General features: G+C 36.1%; 1 protein-coding gene across 1 annotated transcript in view; it reads right to left on the bottom strand.

Moving 5' to 3' along the window:
• The window catches only part of LOC150097488 (uncharacterized), a 52,987-nt gene extending 33,858 nt beyond the window's left edge, over window positions 1-19,129 (bottom strand). Inside the window, exon 1 of the mRNA XM_090406743.1 lies at window positions 19,032-19,129. The gene's annotated coding sequence lies outside the window, so the exon portion shown is untranslated. The remainder of the gene's footprint in view (window positions 1-19,031) is intronic.
• Between the last annotated feature and the right edge of the window lie 707 nt (window positions 19,130-19,836).

Consider the following 19,836-nt stretch of genomic DNA (forward strand, 5'->3'; position numbering starts at 1 on the left):
AAAATTTGCAATCCACTTGAAAATCGAACGTAGCTCTTTATCAGAATTCACTTCTTCTTTTGTTTTCATTTAAAGTCCCAAATTTGCAACTCACTTGTCCTTTTTTTGTCTTTTCAAAACTTTTTCAGTCAGATCCATTCCAGAATTGTTTTTTTTTTTGTATTTAGTTCAATTTATTTTTGTTTTCTCTTTTATTTGTTTTTGCTTTTTTCGTCTGTCAGACATCTTAAAAGATGGTTGACAGTCGAAAGCTGTAAGAACGGATGTAGGGAGATGATGTCGACAGATCTGTTTGGCCACGAACCTCTTAAAAAGGTTACAAAGTCAAACAGGTTGACTGAGGCCTCTTTATTACCTAGTACTATCCTACTCTACCTTTTTCTCTTCCCCTCTCACTACCTGCTAACCCTCAGCACAACTTTTAGACTCCATAGGCCGGTGATGAAAGATATGAACTCCCATTATATCTTTCGAATACGGTACTGTTAAACGTGTGCTTTTTAGAAAAGAATCGATTTCTCAATACCAGTTTGCAAACAGAATAAGGTGATTTATTGATTATTAAATCTGTATAAAATGGTTTGTCACATTTTGTGAAAATGACAACCATTAAAATCTTAAGGTAATATCTTGTCTTGTCCCAAACGAGAGTAATTTATGTATTTTAAGATAATATAGTTGTTGTAGATGATGTTAGTCAAATTAGTCAGTCAAATATGAAATGTTCAAGATGAATCATTATTTAGACTAAACCTATCGAAGTAGAAGCAAAACTAATTCTTACGACATTCTTTTTTCGAGGTGCGATGAAGATGAATATTTTTTATCCAGAAATATTGGCATATTATCCCATATTATAAAGGTACTCGGTAATTTCAAAACTCTTAGTTCTATTCTTACTCACCATCTCGAACTTCACAGATATAGCCGGAAGGGAAACTGAGTAATGATCTAACGCAACTTGTTAGATCCTAGATACCAGAATTCCCGATAATCTTCATCATTCAACCAATACTCTGGAGCTATTTTTAAGTAGCTCCATCAAAATACACTATTCATGTTAGTTCTCTTCTTGGCAATTCTGACCACAACCTTGTCTATATTTGCTCTTCTTCGGATTGTCCTTCTCCCAACTAATCTTGACCCTGGTGCCAATTGGGATGATCTTAGGAACTTCTACGGCCTGAGTTTCCTTGGACTGATTATTGTTAACTTTCTCTCTCTCTCTCTCTCTCTCTCTCTCTCTCTCTCTCTCTCTCTCTCTCTCAATCCAAGCACTTACTATGAATCTAATTACTGAAATTATTTTGCTGGTATGGGTGCCTTTATTCCCCATTCTACTCAAGCTTCACGACCCTTATACAAGCCTTGATTTTCTAGCAAATATTCCAAACCAATCCATGCTAAAACCAGACTTTTAAGGGCTAAGTGCATAAAGCTTGTCTCTTGCTCAAATAGGGTTTAAGCCTTTTTTGTCTCTTTCCAAGAAGGGCCAACTCTAAGCTCTGTAATCCGATGAAACAATGGCAACTCTTCTATAGATAAAACAGACTTTTTAGCACTAATTTTCTCTTCAAACACTTATTTGGATGATCAAAGTAAATATCTCCGTACTGTTCCACTAACTACCCTTAGTATGCCTCGACTGATATTTTGAGAGAGGAACATACTTAAGAGTCTTCGTACTAATAAGTTCTCTCTCTCTCTCTCCAGATGGTATCCTTCCATTTGCAACAAGAGCTTGAACTTCATAATTAGTACTCATCACATATCTTATTTACAAGTTGTTTTTGCCATCTATCCAACAACATATAAGCAAACTTTTACCGGCTTGTATAAAAAAATAGAAAGAAACGAAAAAAAAAACATGATAAAACTCAAACATCAAACTACCGTTCCACTGCCCTCATCTCAACACTCTCAAAATTGATGGAGAAGTTCTTCAAGAACCAGCTCTTTCACTAACTGGAGAGCCATTTGTTATTTAGTGATCACCAAACTGGAGTTTGCGATTATCGTTCTACAACAGATTTCCTTGCTAACTTTATTCACCCTCGTATACAGTGTATGGAAAGATTTGAAGAATCTCATGTACTCTATCTTCATACTTCTAAAGTATCTGATCGAGTATGACATCTCGTCGTTTTTTTTCAAGTCTCTCTCTCTCTCATGCCTACCCTTGTGAATAGCTTCCCAGCTTCCTGTCTGGATGTTCATTGCGTTTCATGGTGGAGATGGGCTATCACTGACCTTCAGTGTTATTCATAGCTCTGCTAATGCGAGTACATTCCAATCTCTTCATCACTCACACACCTTGTAGTACTGAGATAACTCAAGCTACAAGAAATTCTATGACCAATGCCTTAAACGATGGTTTTCTAGCCTTTTTCATGTGGGTTAAAATGATTTAGGAAATGTTAATGCTATGAAAACACAATTCTTCCTTATGCACTACCAAGTATCAGTTTTCTTGAGCTGACTTTCCATCTACTCTCTCCTGATAAAAACACATCACGTATTAACCACTTCAGCCAGTAAGAGAGCGTAGAATTCTTTGTGTTCTAAGCATTACTCCTCTTATGCTCAACCCGTCCTTCAAAATCCATCCAATCTCAGAATACTGCTCTAACATCTGGGGGTTAGTTAGTATTTCATATTTAACGTCTCTTATTGTACGCCGTATGTTCGTTCCCATACCGCTTAGAGTTTTGGAAGTAATGTCTGTGCGAAGAAGTGAAAGGGCACAGCCACTCTTTCTACACAGAGTTACTCAGACAGTCACAGACATCTGCGCATAGTGGAATTCGAACCCCACAGTCTGTTGGTCAGTGAGCGGATACGCTACTCACTCGGCCAGCCAAGTCGACAACATCTGAGGTGGTTCCCCAAAATCTTCCCTCAAAATGGTAGATTGTATCCAGAAGAGAGATATTCGCTTAACAGATGACCTACAGACGCTCTGTTTCAGCATTACATCTTTTCTATAGGCTCACTATTCTCATGGGCGCTGCTCCACTAAACTGGCTGCCACAATTCCTCTGCTTCCGTCTACTCATGTACGAATAAGGGGAGCTGCTGGTCAATATCTATATTACTCTTAGCTCTAAACTGTCGGAAAGAATTCCTCATCGTTTTCCTTCATTCCTCACACTTCTGTCCTTCGGAGAAGTCTCACTCTACCAGTTTCTCCAACAAATACAACCTCTATCTCTTAAAAAATACATTAACAGATTCCTTTCTTATCTCTACTCACTTGCTTACGCACGGCACTGTCAAATTATAGGTCCTGAAATCTTTCTTCAGTGATGGGTTGATATTAAAATAAAGGGTCTCTTCATCTCACATACATGCCTGCATCTTATGTAATTAAAACCTTATTTTCTCATAATAGAAATTCAAGCAATAAAACAGCATTGTTACCAAAAATTCTTCCCAACACGTTCTTAAAATATTTCGATACAAAGCTGCGTCAATGTGTTTTCTTCATCCTACACCCCCGACAAATAACACTTGAGTGCTTCACTGTTCAACAATGATCATCGGGGCAGTTTAGACGAAATTTGAATAGTCCAGATCATAAGGATCATCATACATGTACACATCTCATACACTAAAAATATTATTTTGTCATTGCAGAAAATTCAAACAATAACACAATTTTGTTACCAAAAATTCTGCTTATTAATATAAAAATTCTACAAGGTTGCTTAATTTCACTTTGTCCCCTTCGCCACTTAATAAACATCGGTTTTTGTCTCCATAAACGATCCATCCACCTTAAAATTCGTAGTAGTACTCTGTATAAAAACGTGTAGTGTCGTTAAGAAATGCATCTGAGGAGATAATAATTCTGAGACTTTTAGTTACCACAGTTGTCAAGTCATTCTACAGGATATTATAAAATAAAAAAGATATTGAATAAACAAGTTGTCATATGTTGGAATCACACAATTAGCCATCTTTAAGTATTTACTCATTAAACACTTGATAACTAAATTTTCTTTATCTGCGCACTTGAAAGAAACCACCCCTGACCACCAAAGATATCAGAAGGTTGACGATAACATCGACTGATAGCATTGAGACGGGCTAGTCGAAGCTCTCCTCAGAACAGCAGGCAGTAGACATTTACGCTCCCACACCATTTCAAATATTTCGACATTCGTCAGAGAGGAGTTTTTGTATTGTTCTATTGTTCTCAGATGTTGCAATACCACCAGAGTTAACGTTTCGTTGCACATTAACAGCAACTAATATCGAGCTGTGATAGTTCAAATTATTTCATTTTATACCACGTAAAAAGTGATGGATTGAAATCCCACTCTCCTTTTTATTATAATATGACGTTTTAACTTTATAAATAATTTCACTGGTTCTCAAAATTAGTGTTTATGCTTGGTACAGAGGGTCCAATGTAAATATTTTGATGACGTTTTGCATGGTGAAATAGTTTTCATTCTGAACTGAGATAAATCATTTTGTTTATAGCGATGTCGAAACAGTAAAATGTGTTTTTTTTTTGAATAACTTCTTTCAACATCCATCTGCAACCAATAAAAGATGCTTTCTGTCTTTTAAAGCGAATATGCAAACAATTGAGAACACTTTTGTCAGTCCGTACGCAAGTTATTGCGGACTCTGTCTAAATTTGTTCTTTAGAATCAGTACTAAAATTATTGATCTACGAGAAATTTTGTTTCCATTGGCCTGTTTTCAGAAGCACGTAAGAAAAACACAGTTCTTTGACATAAGGCTTTGGAATGAATGAGTCTCCTTAAAGGTCTCTGAAGAGAACCAACCAATTCGAAACAGCTGTAAGGATAGTGAAACTTTAATCCAAAGGTTCACTATCTAATATAGTGAAATAATATAGTACGTTTATTAGCCTAATAAAAGGCTAATAAACGTACTAATAATATTGACGACTGGGCAGTGCTGGTGTCTTTCAAGTAGTGCAAACTAAGGCAACTCCAGTCTTGTGGATTGTATACTCATACGTTTCTGGTCAGATTTGAGAAATCTTCTTAAATTTTGCATAAATTGTGCTTTGAAATAAAGTTGTATCTTTAATATTCTTTAAATATAATTATTATTATCTTAATTTTTTTAAATATGAAAGTAACTTTGTGAATATCACTCTCCCACTTTTTATAAAATAAAATAATCTGTAAATTAGTTTAAAATGATTACAATTTGTTTGTGTTGGTCGACCGTGAGATGTGGTGATTAATACCCTTGGAGGTAATGGATGGCAATGCTGTAGCCAATGAAGTTCTAACTGAGGCTCGGCTATTGCTGTTACCCTCTTGCTATGTACATGATCAGAGCTTTAATAGCTCAATAACACCTTATCCCTACACTGTCCTTTACAGATAACGGGGAAGAAGAAAAGCATTCTTGCTTTGCCCCTTTACACCAGTTCTTATAAGGATAAGGACTTGTTTGTGTTGTTAAAAATCTTTGGAGATTTTCATACCAGAAGTGTCCAAGATGAGTCCTTGGACTCCCTGGGGGGGTGTCAAAATAATAATAAGTGTAACTTGTATATCTGAACAAATTTATTTTATTTTGTTTTTATTCATTTATTATTTATAAAATTTAACTTATAATAAATAAAAGAAAATAAATATAATTTATTTTCTTTGTTAAACACATATCTGTATCACACAGAAGTACTTGAAGTATCCACACAGAAGTACTTGAAGGACTTGCTGAACAGCATTAAATAGACAAATAAGCAAATACAGACTTTTTTTTTTTTTGCTTTGGTAATGAATAGAGATCTTATGTGTGATTTTCTTTGATATGTTATACGTGATTTATCATAGATGAATAGATAACATTTCACTGCGTAACAACATTTCTGAATTAAATTAATTTCGTCTAATTTCTTGAGAGAAAACTTACAAAATGTACTCAGCCAGTTGCTTGTTCATCAAAAACATTTTTGATGAAATTCTATATTACTATTCATAATTATAAAATGTAATTATAAGTATTGTACTGTATTTTCTTTTTACAATTTAATAAAGTTTAATTAAATCATTTTATCAACAGCTAAAAGTTTAATTGAATTATCAATTGAAGTACAAAGATTCCAATGATAATTAAAAACACTTATAATATAAATAAAAAATTTAAATAATTATAATAATAATAATAATAATTAAAGGAATATTTAATATTTTTATAAATCAGCTTTTAATTAAATTAACATGTTTTAAAAGTATTAATTTATTTCGAAGTTCAGTCAAATTTTAATTCCGGATTGCGTTTTCATGTCTTTTGATTAATTTAACATGATTTTAAAACATGCTGTTAGCTTATTTGGGAGTTTGATCAAATTTTAATTCCGCCATATTTTTTGAACTCCTTTCTGTATTAAATTATAACTAATTCTGTATCATTTATAGAGAAATGCACTGTTTGGTTGTTCTTTACAAAGGTGACCGCAGCCAGGTTTGAAAATAATCGGAGGTGATTTATAAGCTTTTCAAGTAGTACTGTTATTATCATACTCTAATAATCTAATAGTCCTTATAAGGACTCGCTTAAAGGGGCGAAGCAAGACTGCTTTTCATCCTACCCGTTATCTGTAGAGGTCAGTGTAGGGATTAGGTGTTATTGAGCTATTAAATTAAAGCTCTGATCACGGCAGGTGGGTAACAGCAATAGCCGAGCCTCAGTTAGGACGTCATTGGCTACAGGATTGCCATCCATTACCTTCCAAGTGGTATTAATCACCTCATCTCACGGTCGATCAGAATTCCTAATAATCTGATATCCTTATAAGGACTGGCTTAAAGGGGCGAAACAAGAATGCTTTTCATCTTTCCCGTTATCTGTAGAGGACAGTGTAGGAATAAGGTGTTATTGAGCTATTAAAGCTCTGATAATGGCAGGAGTATAACAGCAATAGCCGAGCCTCAGTTAGAATTTCATTGGCAACAGCATTGCTATCCATTACCCTCCAAGGGTATTTATCATTCCACCCTCCGCATTCAAATACCATTCATAATAATATAATATAATATGATAGTCCTTATAAGGACTGGCTTAAAGGGGCGAAGTAAGACTGCTTTTCATCTTCCCCGTTATCTGTAGAGGACAGTGTAGGGATAAGGTGTCATTGAGCTATACAAGCTCTGATCATGGCAAGAGGGTAACAGCAATAGCCGAGCCTCAGTTAGAACTTCATTGGCTACAGCATTGCCATCCATTACCCTCCAATGGTATTAATCAACGAATCCCACGGTGGATTCTTCCATATAATATCCATATAATATAATATGATATGTCTTAATTAGGCTTATAAAAATAATCCGATATGAATTAAAATTAGGTGTCAATACAAATATTAGTAAACTTCTAAAAATTCTAAACTTTTTAAAATTCTCTTTAATTTTTTACTTTAAATATTATATTCACATTAATTTATATTTATAATTGTTAAAAATTTATGAAATTTTATCTTTAGCTGAATGATCATTTTGCACATTTTTCGTCTATTTTTCCTTCTGCAAATGGTCTCATTTAAACAAAAATTCCAATGATTCGATAAATTTTTTAAGGATACTAAATTTTTAAAATTAGCACAATGTAATTATGACTATATACTGATAGACAAAATGAACCAAATAGATGCTTATACTTAAGAAGCATAAAAAAATTACAATAATAATCGCGCAAAAAAGTGGTCATCAAACATTAATTGTTTTAATGGTTTTTCATGTATCTTTTTACAATATTCGTTTATAATATCGTAGATTTGATCTGGAAATAATTAGATTTATCACTTACAGAGACTTTATACGAAAATTTATTACTTCGGCACTGAATGAGTATTATTTTTATACTAATTAAAATAATTTAGCTTAAAATAAGGTATATAACTTATATTACTCATTTCAATACAGATTGATTTCAGTAATTAGTTGAACTATTTATTCGTAATGCAATCATCAACATGGTGGATTTTTATTCACAAAATTTTTGCAATTAAAATAACTGATTTTTAAAAAAATTAAGATGACGTTGCAGACGTGTCTTAAAATAACAGATTTCGATAATCAATGATAGAGATAATAAGATAGAACATCTTCAATTTTCCGTTTGGAAAGCGTATCGAGTATTTCAGGATGAACTCAATAAAACCTTGAAATTGCGATAAACGCATTACGAAATGATTGCTTGATAGTACGAAGAAAATGATATCGATTGGAGCAGAAAACCGATTGAGAAAGAGATAGGCAATATAGTGTTTCATAAAAATGAAGAATCAATAAACACTCAGTTTACATTACATTTTTAATTAATAAGATTTTTAAGATAAATTACATTAATTGGATAAGCTAGTTAGTAGTCAGTCGAATATTGAACACGTTCCTATTAGCATAGTACACAAACCAGTGACTGAATTAAAAACTTTTATTTAATACTGTGTTGGGCATCCTTTAGTCGAATTTACAGCACAGATACCGTTAGGCTTAGATTCAATAAGGTGTTCAGTGCATCTATGTCTACAAGATACCAGACGTTCACCAGACAGTCTTTTAACTGGCTCAGATTTGACGAAAGAGGACTTTTCTCCAGGATCTGTTTTTCTAATATGTCCCATACATTCTCAATGGGGTTCAGATCCAGGCTTTATGGTAGCCAGGGACGATAGGTGGAAGTGACTGTCATGCTCGCTGAACCACTGTTGAACAATTCTTGCGCGATGGACAGTAGCACTGTGGTCTATGAAACAATTGTCACTTGCTGAATTAAAAGTCAACATTGCAGGATGGACTTGATCAGCAACGACGTTCAGATATCCCTTGGAGGACTTGGCCTTCTAGTAATATCAGAGGATTCGTTCTGTATCAACAAAACATTCCCCACAACATGACACCACTTCCAGAACCCTGAATTCTGTTTACAAAGCAAGCTGGGTTCTTTGCTTCATGGGGGTTCGGCCAAACTCTCTGCCTACCGGTACAGAACAAGATATACTTGTTCTGTACCGGTTGCATTGATGCATTGGACCACATGACCTTTTTATACAATCTTCCAGTGTCCTGACACTACTGTAAACGAGGTTTTTGGCTCTTCTACTAATCCTTTTCAGTTCACTGCGCATAGTTTGGTGAGATATGGGTCGGGAACAGCCTTCATTTACTGCTTCGGTCAATTATTTCTGCACAAAGAAGTTCTGTTTGTCCGTACAAGCCTTCGCAGATTACGTCAATCTCGTTCCAGAGAGACTGTCTTAGGATCACAATTACACCTCTTAGACAAGTTAAGTGGGTTATTTTTCCAGTGATTAAACACCCAGGATATCTCGACTTTTGATAAACCAGTCAGTTCTACTGTTTTTAAGATAGGGTCCAGCAACGGGCGTCCAAAATAAGCCCTTTATTGAACTTTGAACGATTCTTTTTTTTTTTTCCAATTATAATCAACACTATTGGCGATTAGGGACGAGGAGCATTCTTAAATAGCTGCCTAGAACACGTGATGACGCACGAGACCAAGCATTTTGCATATACGCTGCATAAGTACATATGTATAAAGGTTTCTAAAAGTCAGTGGCGGTGTGTACAAAATAATTAAAATCTAGTTAGTGCAGGAGATACTATAATAAGTAAATTATAACATTATTTACATTGTGACAAAACATCTACAGTGCAATTCCGTGGGCCTGGTTTCCCGAGTTGATGACTATGTCATCAACCCGGGTTCTGCTGCAGATTCGAATTCCACGATGGCAGGATATTGTGTAAAGGTCTTTAGGTAGTAGAAGATTTTTATCGACGGCGTGAGACTGCCACTCTAGTCAACCATTCACAACCAAAGTTTGTAACTGGATCATAAAAGTCGTAATTGATTGAAAATAAATTTACAAAGTCATAATGTCAATTACAGAAAAAGAATTTTGTAGAAGAAATATAAAGAACTAAGACTCCGGTCAGGTTCAGATTTTTCACAATAAATAAAAAAGAAAATCTCGTTTCATCATCACTATGATGTCCTGATGTAATCATTCACCCTGCTGGTTATTCACTGAATGGAAAATTTCAGAAAAACATTCAGGTAAGAATGAAAGAAGTGAATCTTCATTGACAACATCCTACATCACCATATGGTACTTTGCTGTAAGCTTCTCAAGTATTCTTTTATACTTTTCAGTATTTAAGCAAAAGGCCCTTCGGCAATATCTGTGAACAAATTCCAGGTTTCTATTTGAACAGAATCCTATTTGAATTCTTCATTTTTTAAAATTATTTCCTGATTGAAAGGCTTCCTAAGTGGTTTCAGAAATGTTTAGCACTAGGTATTGAAATTCAAGTCAATTAAGCATGGTATTTTGGGATTGAAGATTAAGATTTGAAACCTCGAAATACATTAACATCGCATGATTTAATTTCAATTTGGAAGAATAAAAGTCCAGTGTAATGAGTCGACCCACTTCTACTCTTTAAATCTGATTCCGCCAATACTTTTCACCATTCCATGCTCTTCACGACACACTGATAGACTGTCTCACCTCATGAGATTCACCATTCTCTCTCTCTCTCTCTGTCCTTCTCTTCCGTCTCAGACGGGTTGAATCTTCCCTTGAGCAGGATCTTCCAGTCTTCTCTATTCCTTGCTGTTCGAAAAAGTTCATTATAAGTTCTACATCCCGAAATGTTCTTTATTAATTTCAGCCAGGTAATTCTTGGTATTCCGGGTCTTCTTTTTTCAGTTGGAAAAGTATTGATTAGGACGTTAGGAAGTCTGTCTGCGTCCATGCGTGGCGTGGCCAAACGATCCCAGTTGTTGTTTTCTATTTTTTTTCTATTATTGTCTTTTTATACAATAGTTCTTATCTGACTGTGATGTTTGTTTTCTTTTCTATAGAACTTGTTCTATTTATTTGTCTTAAGCATTTCATTTCAAATGCCTGCAGTTTTTTCTCTTCTCTTTTCTTAACTGTCTACGCTTCTGCTCCATAGATGACAGTTGGTATAATTATTGATTCATATAATTTGATTTTGGCTTGCTTAGATATCGTGTTTGTTTTCCAGATTTTTTGTAATTTTCCCATGGTGGTCCATCCTATCGCTATTCTGTGTTTGATTGTTTCGAGTTTATCTATTGTTTCTGTTAGTTTTGATCCAAGATATATGAAGTTGTCTACTTGTTCTATTTGTTCTCCATTTAGGGTGGCTGAGGTCGTAGTTTTGTTCTATGTTCATCACTTTTTGTCTTTTATATATTTATTGTCATGGCATATGTTTTACAGGTGTCGTTTAACTTGTTTATCAACCTTTGCAGTTCATTTGGAGTTCTTGCGATAAGGATGAGATCATCCACATATTTGACAGTATTTATATTTAAACCATTGACATTGATTCCAAGCTCATTGTCTATTGCATTCTTTACAACTTCTTCTAGATATATGTTGAATAGGCATGGGGATAGTGGGCATCCTTGAATTATTCCTTTTTGGATCTCTATGGGTTCTGTTGTGAGTGTGTCCTTTTTAATTATTGCATTTGTCTTATTTTATCAAAAACTGTATTATATATTTATTTATTACTTTTTCTAGAAGAACTTTAAGAAGAATTTCTCTATTGATGCTATCGAAAGCTTATTTAAATTCCACAAAATAACAGTATAGTTCTTTATGGTCTTCCCAGCTGAGCTCTGCTAGTTGGTGCAATATGAAAATCTGGTCTATTGTTGAATAGTTTCCTCGGGAACCAGCTTGTTCTAGGCCTATCAGTTCTTCATAGGTGTTTTTTAATCTATTTTGTATAATTCTTAGGAATGTTTTATAGGCTCAACATCACAAAGTTATCTCGAAACTATTTACCAAATGAAGCATGCAACTCTGTCAGATTTCTTTCGTTTGTGGTCTGCTCTGAAATTCAAGTTTCTAGTGTTTCGCGAAATGTAGAATCCAACCAATTAGATTATTTTTATTTGCCTCTCTTTCCCTCCTTAATTTTCTCTTAGAGAATTGAATTTCATGCTTATTATTACTAGGAAAATTTGTTGCATAAAATGAGTTTTTGGTTTAAATCTAATTTAATGCAACAATTATATCAAAGGCTTTGAGATGCAGAACGTTACTGGTTTGATGGGTGAAGCATGTATGCTTTTCATATTCCTCTTTGTCTGAGAGGGAAGTTCTGTGAGGGGAGAGTTATTGAGCTTTAAGCTCGCCCTGGAAGGGCAGTGAGATTAGTTGTGTTCAGCTGAGCATAGAACTGACTTGGGTCATTTATATTTGTAGAATTCTGCTTCATTGTAATCTGAAGCTTGCTTGATCAGCGAGTTTGAATGATTGCTTGTCTTGGTGAAGAACTTTTCTGCTAGATCATAAAGGAGGGATGTGATGTAGGGAGTGTTGACTTCTCTGTAAATCTGGGAATTTCTAATGAACCATGGGGCCTCCGGAATTATTCTCAGGAATTTATTCTGTATCCTCTGCAGCTTTTGAATATCCGATGTATGGCTCCATGCAGGAGATGCGTAAGTGATGACTGGGCGTATTACCATCCTGAATATGAGTAGTTTGTTCCGAGTATCCACTTTGCTTTTTCTGCTGATCATGGGGTGGAGTTGCGCGATTACTTTGGATGTCTTCGAACTTATGTGTTTTATGTGACTGGTGAATTGCAGTTTTTTTGTCAAGCATCATGCCGAGATATTAGACCTCAGTCTGCCATGGAATCTTCACTCCTAGCAGGTGTATGTCCTCCTTGGTTTGGACCTTCTTTTTGGAGAACAGTATGACTGAGCTTTTCTGGGGGTTTGCTTGGATCCTCCACTGTATGAATATTGGTTTGGAATCTTGTGATAGCCAGTTTGGGACTGAGAGATCTTGCTAATAAAGCAATATCATCTGCATATAAAGCAGTGATTGTGGAGCTTGGGTTTTGAGGGATGTCAGCTATGTAGATAGAAAACAGCAATTATTAGAAGTGAGGGAACACCTGCCGGGATCTTGCATCTGGTTGATGCAGTTTCATTTATTTTGACCTGCATGCATCTGTCTTTGAGGTATGTGTCAATTATTTTTAACAGATTAATTGGTGTATTGAATTTCATGAGTTTGTAGAGAAGATCCTGATCTTCTCTACAAACTCTGCATCTACTTCTGTGCATCTATAAAGACCGCGGCTGTGTGGAGGTTCCAATTGAAACCTTTTGTGATATATTCGACCAGTCGGTGTATTTGTTGTTCAGTGCTATGGTGTTTTCCGAATCCGAACTGCTCGTCCGGAATAATTCCTAACTTATCCGTTGCTGTCTAAAGCCTTGTAAGGATGACGTTTTCCTCTACTTTACCAAGGCTGGATAGAAGACTCATAGGTCTGTAGCTTTCGGGGAGACGAGAGTTCCTTCCAATCTTTTTGATTGGCGTGATATCTGCCGTCTTCCATGTATGGGAACATACTCGAATCTGAGGATGGCATTGATTATATTGACTAGATGCATAATGGCTTTTCTGGGAAGTAGTTTGATTATTCCGTTTGTGATTCCGTCTGGACCTAGAGCCTTGTTGTTGTTCAAAGGGGTGATGATATTTATAACTTCTGCTGGAGAAGTGGGTGTGATAGGTTATGAGTTATCCTTTTGTTGTGTTATGACTTGCTTGACTCGGCGGTGAATCTTGTAGATAAGATTGATGTTCAGATTTTCATAAGAGGGGTTACATTGAGTTTCCAAGCTGTCAATTAGATCTTCGGCTTTTTCTTTATCTGTGTGAGCAATTCCTTTCTTGGTATGTATTGGGGGTATAGGTTGGCTTTTAGTGCGGATGGTTCTCAAGAACTTCCAGATGGAGTTATCTTCTGGGTTCAGACTCGTCGGTTTGGTTTCCCAATCTTGGTTACGATGTTTTTGCAGAGATTCACGGACTTGTCTACTTAGATTATTCAGATGTTGTGGTACATCTTTCTGGCTTTGTTTTTTAATCTGATTAGCTCCATGATTTCCTCGGGGATCCGACTGAGCTGGTGAAAGACTGTAATTTGTGTGACTGTCTTTATTACTTTTTTGATTTGACTAGTTAGGTTGTTTACAGCAAAGTCTATATCCTCTTTATTGTGAATAACAAGGACTGGGCCAATGTGCTATGGGAGAATTCTAGAGAACTTGTCCCAAGGTATAAATGAGTGTGGTGAAGTGAGTTGCTCTAGAGTACTGAGCTTAAGCAGAATGGAATTGTGGTCAGAAGACAATTCATTTAGTATTTCCAGCTGATACTGGCATCCAATGTTTCTGAGGATAACTATGTCAAGTACATCTGATCTTCCAGCTGGGCTGTGATTAGTGGGCTCTGTAGGTCTGGCTATAACTATTGAGTTTTGGGTTGAGTAATAGTATAGAATACGACCTTTGTCATTGATTGTGGAGCTGAACCAAGCTGTATGCTTGACATTAAAGTCTCCAGCCATAATAATGGAGTCAGTAGAGCCGAGAATGCAATCCAAATCAGCTGACAACAGTTGGATGCCGGGTGGGTTGTATGCGGCGTAAATTTTGATGCTTCCGGTATTGTTAGTGTGAACTTCAATACCTGTTATCTCGAGGTTCTTGGTCTGGGAGTTGGCCAGGACGTTGTGGCTTAAATAGTTTTTGATGTATACAGCTGTGCCTCCTCCACCGGCGGTGTCTGTCTGTTTTATACATCGTAAAGCCCTGCAAGTTTGCAGGGGCTTTACGATGCAGTTCGAGGATTTTGTTTAGTAGGCCATTAGCATTCCATGGTATTATCGTGATTGAGTTTGGTTTGAGTTTTTTATACATTGTATAGTGCTGTCAGTATGGATTGGGTTTCTAGATAAAATCTCATTTCGGAGGATGGTGAGGAGCTTGCTTTGCTGAATTCCTGCAGCATGGCAAGATACGCAGTTAGAACTGATGTTAAGTTGGAGCTTGCTTGCTCATGTGATGAGGGAATCTGAGATCGAGCTGCCTCTGCATATGTTTTGATCATGATTGAAGCTCGCGTGCCTTCCTGTGCTGCTGAAGTTGAAGTATTTCGAACAAGAGGGCAACCTCTACAATGTCCTCTACAATGTCCACCACATCTTAGACATCTGTAGGCTGCTCTGCACAAATTTTTGGCATCTATGGCATTGGCCTGCCGATGCTCTTTTCCTTAGAGGCTCTGTAGTAACTTTTAAGCCTGCAGATATCTGTCACTTCATATATCCTTTTCTGGATGTTACTGATTTTTACTAGTACTAAAGGCATCGGCCTTTTGTCAGATCTCAGCATTCTGCTGACTTTGATTGGGGGCAAGTCCTTGACTGATGAGGTCGACAGTGACCTCATTGTTGTGATGCCCTCGGAAAACCCTCTGAAGACCACTTTTAGATTTTTCTCGCTTGCCAGTGCAAAGGTGTGGAAGAGCAATTTGGAATTGTCCAGCATTTTTGTCATTTTGTGATAATATCAGACAGTAGCGGGATGAATCTTAACTCCCTCATCTGTGTTTCTGGCCCTGGAGAAGTTGATGTTTTGTTCACCAAGGGTCATTGAAACCGATGTCCACTTTTTTTTTGTCTCGGAGAATCACTATCACTTGTGGGACGTTTTTGCTTTTATCTTCTGAAGCTTGTGGTGTTAGATCCTCTTCCATAAGATCTTCAGAGGTCCTCCGTATCCTCATTCTCTCCTTCTTGATCATTGACCTGGGCGTATATGTTTATAAATCCCGGTAATTCTGTATCAAACCTTTTTAATATCTTCTTGAACAGGTCAAGCAAATGCTTTCTGCTGAAGGCTTGAACAATATCATCCGTGATGTCCATACTTGGATAAGAATCGCCTTGGTAGATATACCTCTTGTTCAGTTATGCCTGTTTTGGCAATCCTGTAGGCTTACAGCCTACTATCAGATCCTGTGGACTCACTCAGAAGTCTACTAGCGAAGTTTGTAATGTCCTACTTAAAGGGGAAAGGAGTGTCAAGAACTCTTGGCCGTAGAGTGAAAAACCTACCTCCCTAAAATACCATAAAACCACCAGTGGTCCTCGTTTCGGGTGAGATCTACACGGCCATCATACCTCGTGCATATTTCATGCAGAGGGGGAGGCAATAGGAATCATACTGTACTGTCAGCGCCAGTCCAATGTGAGATTTCTGAAAAATCTTTTCTGAATGATTCATAAAAACATTGATTAATATATAATATATGTAATATAATATAATAAACAAACCCAAACTTTTTATTTATAATTTCAGAATATATTTAAAATTTGGTATTAGAATAATATTCTGTTATTTTTGCTTTAATTCATTTTAAAATCTTAAAACTGTTCAATTTTAAAATAGAAATTTTAAATTAAAAAAATTTTATACACTTATAATAATAAATATTTATTTCTAACTTAGAAATCCAGTTTAAATATAGAAATATTAAAAAGAAAAGAAAAGTAAACCTAAAAGAATGACTAGTTTGACTTCGAGAAATTTTCAAATTATAAGACGAAGAACGCTATTTTGCCGCTACAAAATTGCTCAGTTTGGAACTATAAAGCACATATCTGGTCATAAGGCTTTGTGCTGTCGTCAAAAGTGATGAAAGGTAGCAAGACTAAAGGCACCAAAGAGAGTTCAATACATGTATAGAGAAATTACCAGAGAACCGCGAGAGTAAATTACAGATCTGTCATTTATTGGAAAATAATGACCACACAGACTCCGAGAACACAAGAAGAAGAAGCTAGCGGACCGAAGTGTATAAATTGGTGGGAGGAGAAAGTATAAGTTAGTTGCTAGAGAACTGAGTGGAACGTTTGAAGGATTGCAAATACGAGAGAAATAAAGAAAAGAACTAAGACGCCAATATTTCTACCGCTTAGATGGTTGAGAACGTGCGAATTGTTTTTAAGATTGTAGTTGCTGAATGACCGAAGACAATGTCCAGATTTGAGGCAGTAGATTGGAATGTGATAATGAAGATTAGCTTTTGTTATTCGCGTGATGATAAAATGGTTGATTTTATGCATAATTCATTTGTATTAAGTCTGGAAAATCATGTCAAATAAATTCAAATTTATATTCATATACATGAATATGACGTCCTTATAAGGACTGGCTTAAAGGTGCGAAGCAAGAATGCTTTTCATCTTCCCCGTTATCTGTAGAGGATAGTATAGGGATAAGGTATTATTGAGCTATGAAAGCTCGGATCATGGCAGAAGGGTAACAGCAATAGCCGAGCCTCAGTTAGAACTTCGTTGGCTCCAGCATTGCCATCCATTACCCTCCAAGGGTATTACTCACCGCATCTCACGGTCGATCTCTTATCATCCTCCGAATATGACGTCATCTCAAATGATAATCTTTCGTAATAATCGTATGCAAAATAAAATATACTGGTTTTAATTATATTGCAATTATATAGAATTTTTCCAGTATTATAAAAGTTTCTCTATTTTTATAAATAGTATATAATAATTTAAATGAAATTTTATTTTTATAGAGTTATAAAATAAGAATTGCAAAAATATTCAATCATTGTATATATACGTTAACTCCTTAATTACCATTAGGATAACATTATTTTAAGTAGCAATGGAACATTTCACTGCTTTGTAAAGAGAAAAGCGTACTATACATTTTCTAAAAATCTCCGGGGTGTGTACATACCCCCCCCCCCTCCTCCCCCCCAAAAAACATTCTTTGTAAAATTTTTAACGAGAGAAATGCTGATATGATCCAATTGCCGATTGACTAATCTTATTACTGGCTTAAAAACGAAACGGCTTTTGAATTTTAACATTCCATGACATTCCAGCCTGGTTGGTCGAGTGGTAAGTGTATCCGCTTTCCAGCCAAGAGGTTGCGAGTTCGAATCCCGCCGTGGGCATGGATGTTGTGATTTTCTGTGAAAATACTAGTGGTGGTGGGCGGTAGATGGCGTTAGTGTAGTTTCGGTTCGTTGTAGTTGGTGGAGACAAAGAGCTGTAGAGTGAGTACCCATCCTCGATGAGTCTTTGGACTCCCTGGAGATGTCACGTAATAATAATAATTCTTGGATATGAAAATAATCGTTCGAGTCACTTAAAATCGAGACCACGATGCGTTGCAAAGGTATCTTGAGCTTTTAGATATGTTTCTTTTATATTATTATCAATAATAAGTAAATTAATAAAAAATAAGTAAGCTTTATAATATACATTAAGGCATTTTGTATATCATGCATTTCAATCAATGGTTTTATAGTAAGTGGATATTGCCAATACAAAGGAGCATTAGTCTAAATTATGAGTGACTATAATATTAATAGTCCCGTAGGTCAGTTAGTTTCGATGGAACCTGGCGTTAAATAGCGTCTATGACGTGAAGAACCTTTATAAAGTCTTTTCAATCAAAGCTGAGTTAGTCGGCCTCACAGCAATGGAGATTTTTTTCCAGGAAATTAGGATTTTCGTCCCCAAAACTAGCACCGTGAATACACATATCTACAAAATAGAAGACTACTGTGGACAAGAGAGGCAACGGGAAACCACCTTGTTCTATAATAATTCTCTGATAATGTAGCATTGCTACCCTTCCAACCACTGGGTTGAAAGAAAGTCCACATATCTTTGGAGAAAGACTCTATTAACTGTTAATACATACTGAATACTGATATTACTATACTTCTAATAATAATAAAAATAATTTAAATGGTCGATAACGAGCTATCGAAGTCTTGGATTTAATGGACTTGCTTACAGAATATTGCAGTAATAGCAAAAAATGCAATCACTGTGTCTACCAGAGAACCCACTGATTTGGGCTCCAGTGGCTGTCCTATTTACAAACACATCCATTTGTTTCGTCTGCTAACGTAATTTTGATAAAGAACATTTCTTTTCTATTACAGAATTGGACTACTACATTTCCTATAGGTTCTGCTGACAGATAACCATTTTGTAGTCTCGAACTCAGACCACAACCAGATAAGTTGAAGCATTCTGATAATTTGAATGATATTTTGGAGCACAGCAAAACGTTGCCGGTAGAAATTAAATAGAGATAGTGATGACACTTACCGAATAGTGAGTTGTATTAGTCCTAAAAATCAGACGAAATCATCCTGGATTTTTTTTTTTTCAACACGTATTCGCGTGGCGGCAAAAGTCATTTGCTCTCCATTCAATTAACTCGGGCAACTAACTGCATAATTTACATGAACATCTCAGTTCCGCCTTAGAGACCAACCACGTGATCAAATAGAGTGACCAGGAAAAAAAAAAAAAAAAAGCTGTTGACGTCACTATTCCACTTGGTATTTCATCGAAGATTTCTTTTCGCCTCCTGAGAGTTGGTTCACTGAGACCTAAACTTTAAGGTCAAGGATACTGTCGGCCTGGTAGTAGCGATCCCATTCCCTAACGGTGAGAACACTTTCTCAAGCTGGAAGAAACCGAAAGAAACACGACAGAGAAGAAGCGATTTCTATCATCAGACACATTGTTAAGATTGTTTAGAAAAGTGCAGGTCGACGTATTCGACAGAATATCCACTTTCCATGCTGTTATTACATGACAGCCTTCAGACTTAATTTGTCCTAACAAACAAGGCCAGGTCATGAAGGGCTCCTTGCAGCCACGACGGACCTGTCGTCACAAGGTCTGGACTTTGATTCCGGCTACTAGACTCTTCGTTATTAGTATTACGTGGCTAGCAGTCAATGCGAGTCACATATAAGTGTATTCGGCTCTCTTTCTATCGTGTTTCTATGTACACACACACACACACACACACACACACACACACGCTATTTCCAGGAATACATCGGATTCTGTTCAATCATTTAACTGGTTCAGCGAGTGTTTTATTTATTAGTTTTCTCAG

The sequence above is a fragment of the Typopeltis vanoorti genome, chromosome 17 (genome assembly GCF_054136105.1).
Source record: "Typopeltis vanoorti isolate ZY-2024b chromosome 17, IOZ_Tvanoo_1.0, whole genome shotgun sequence".
NCBI classification, from domain to species: Eukaryota; Metazoa; Arthropoda; class Arachnida; order Uropygi; family Thelyphonidae; genus Typopeltis; species Typopeltis vanoorti.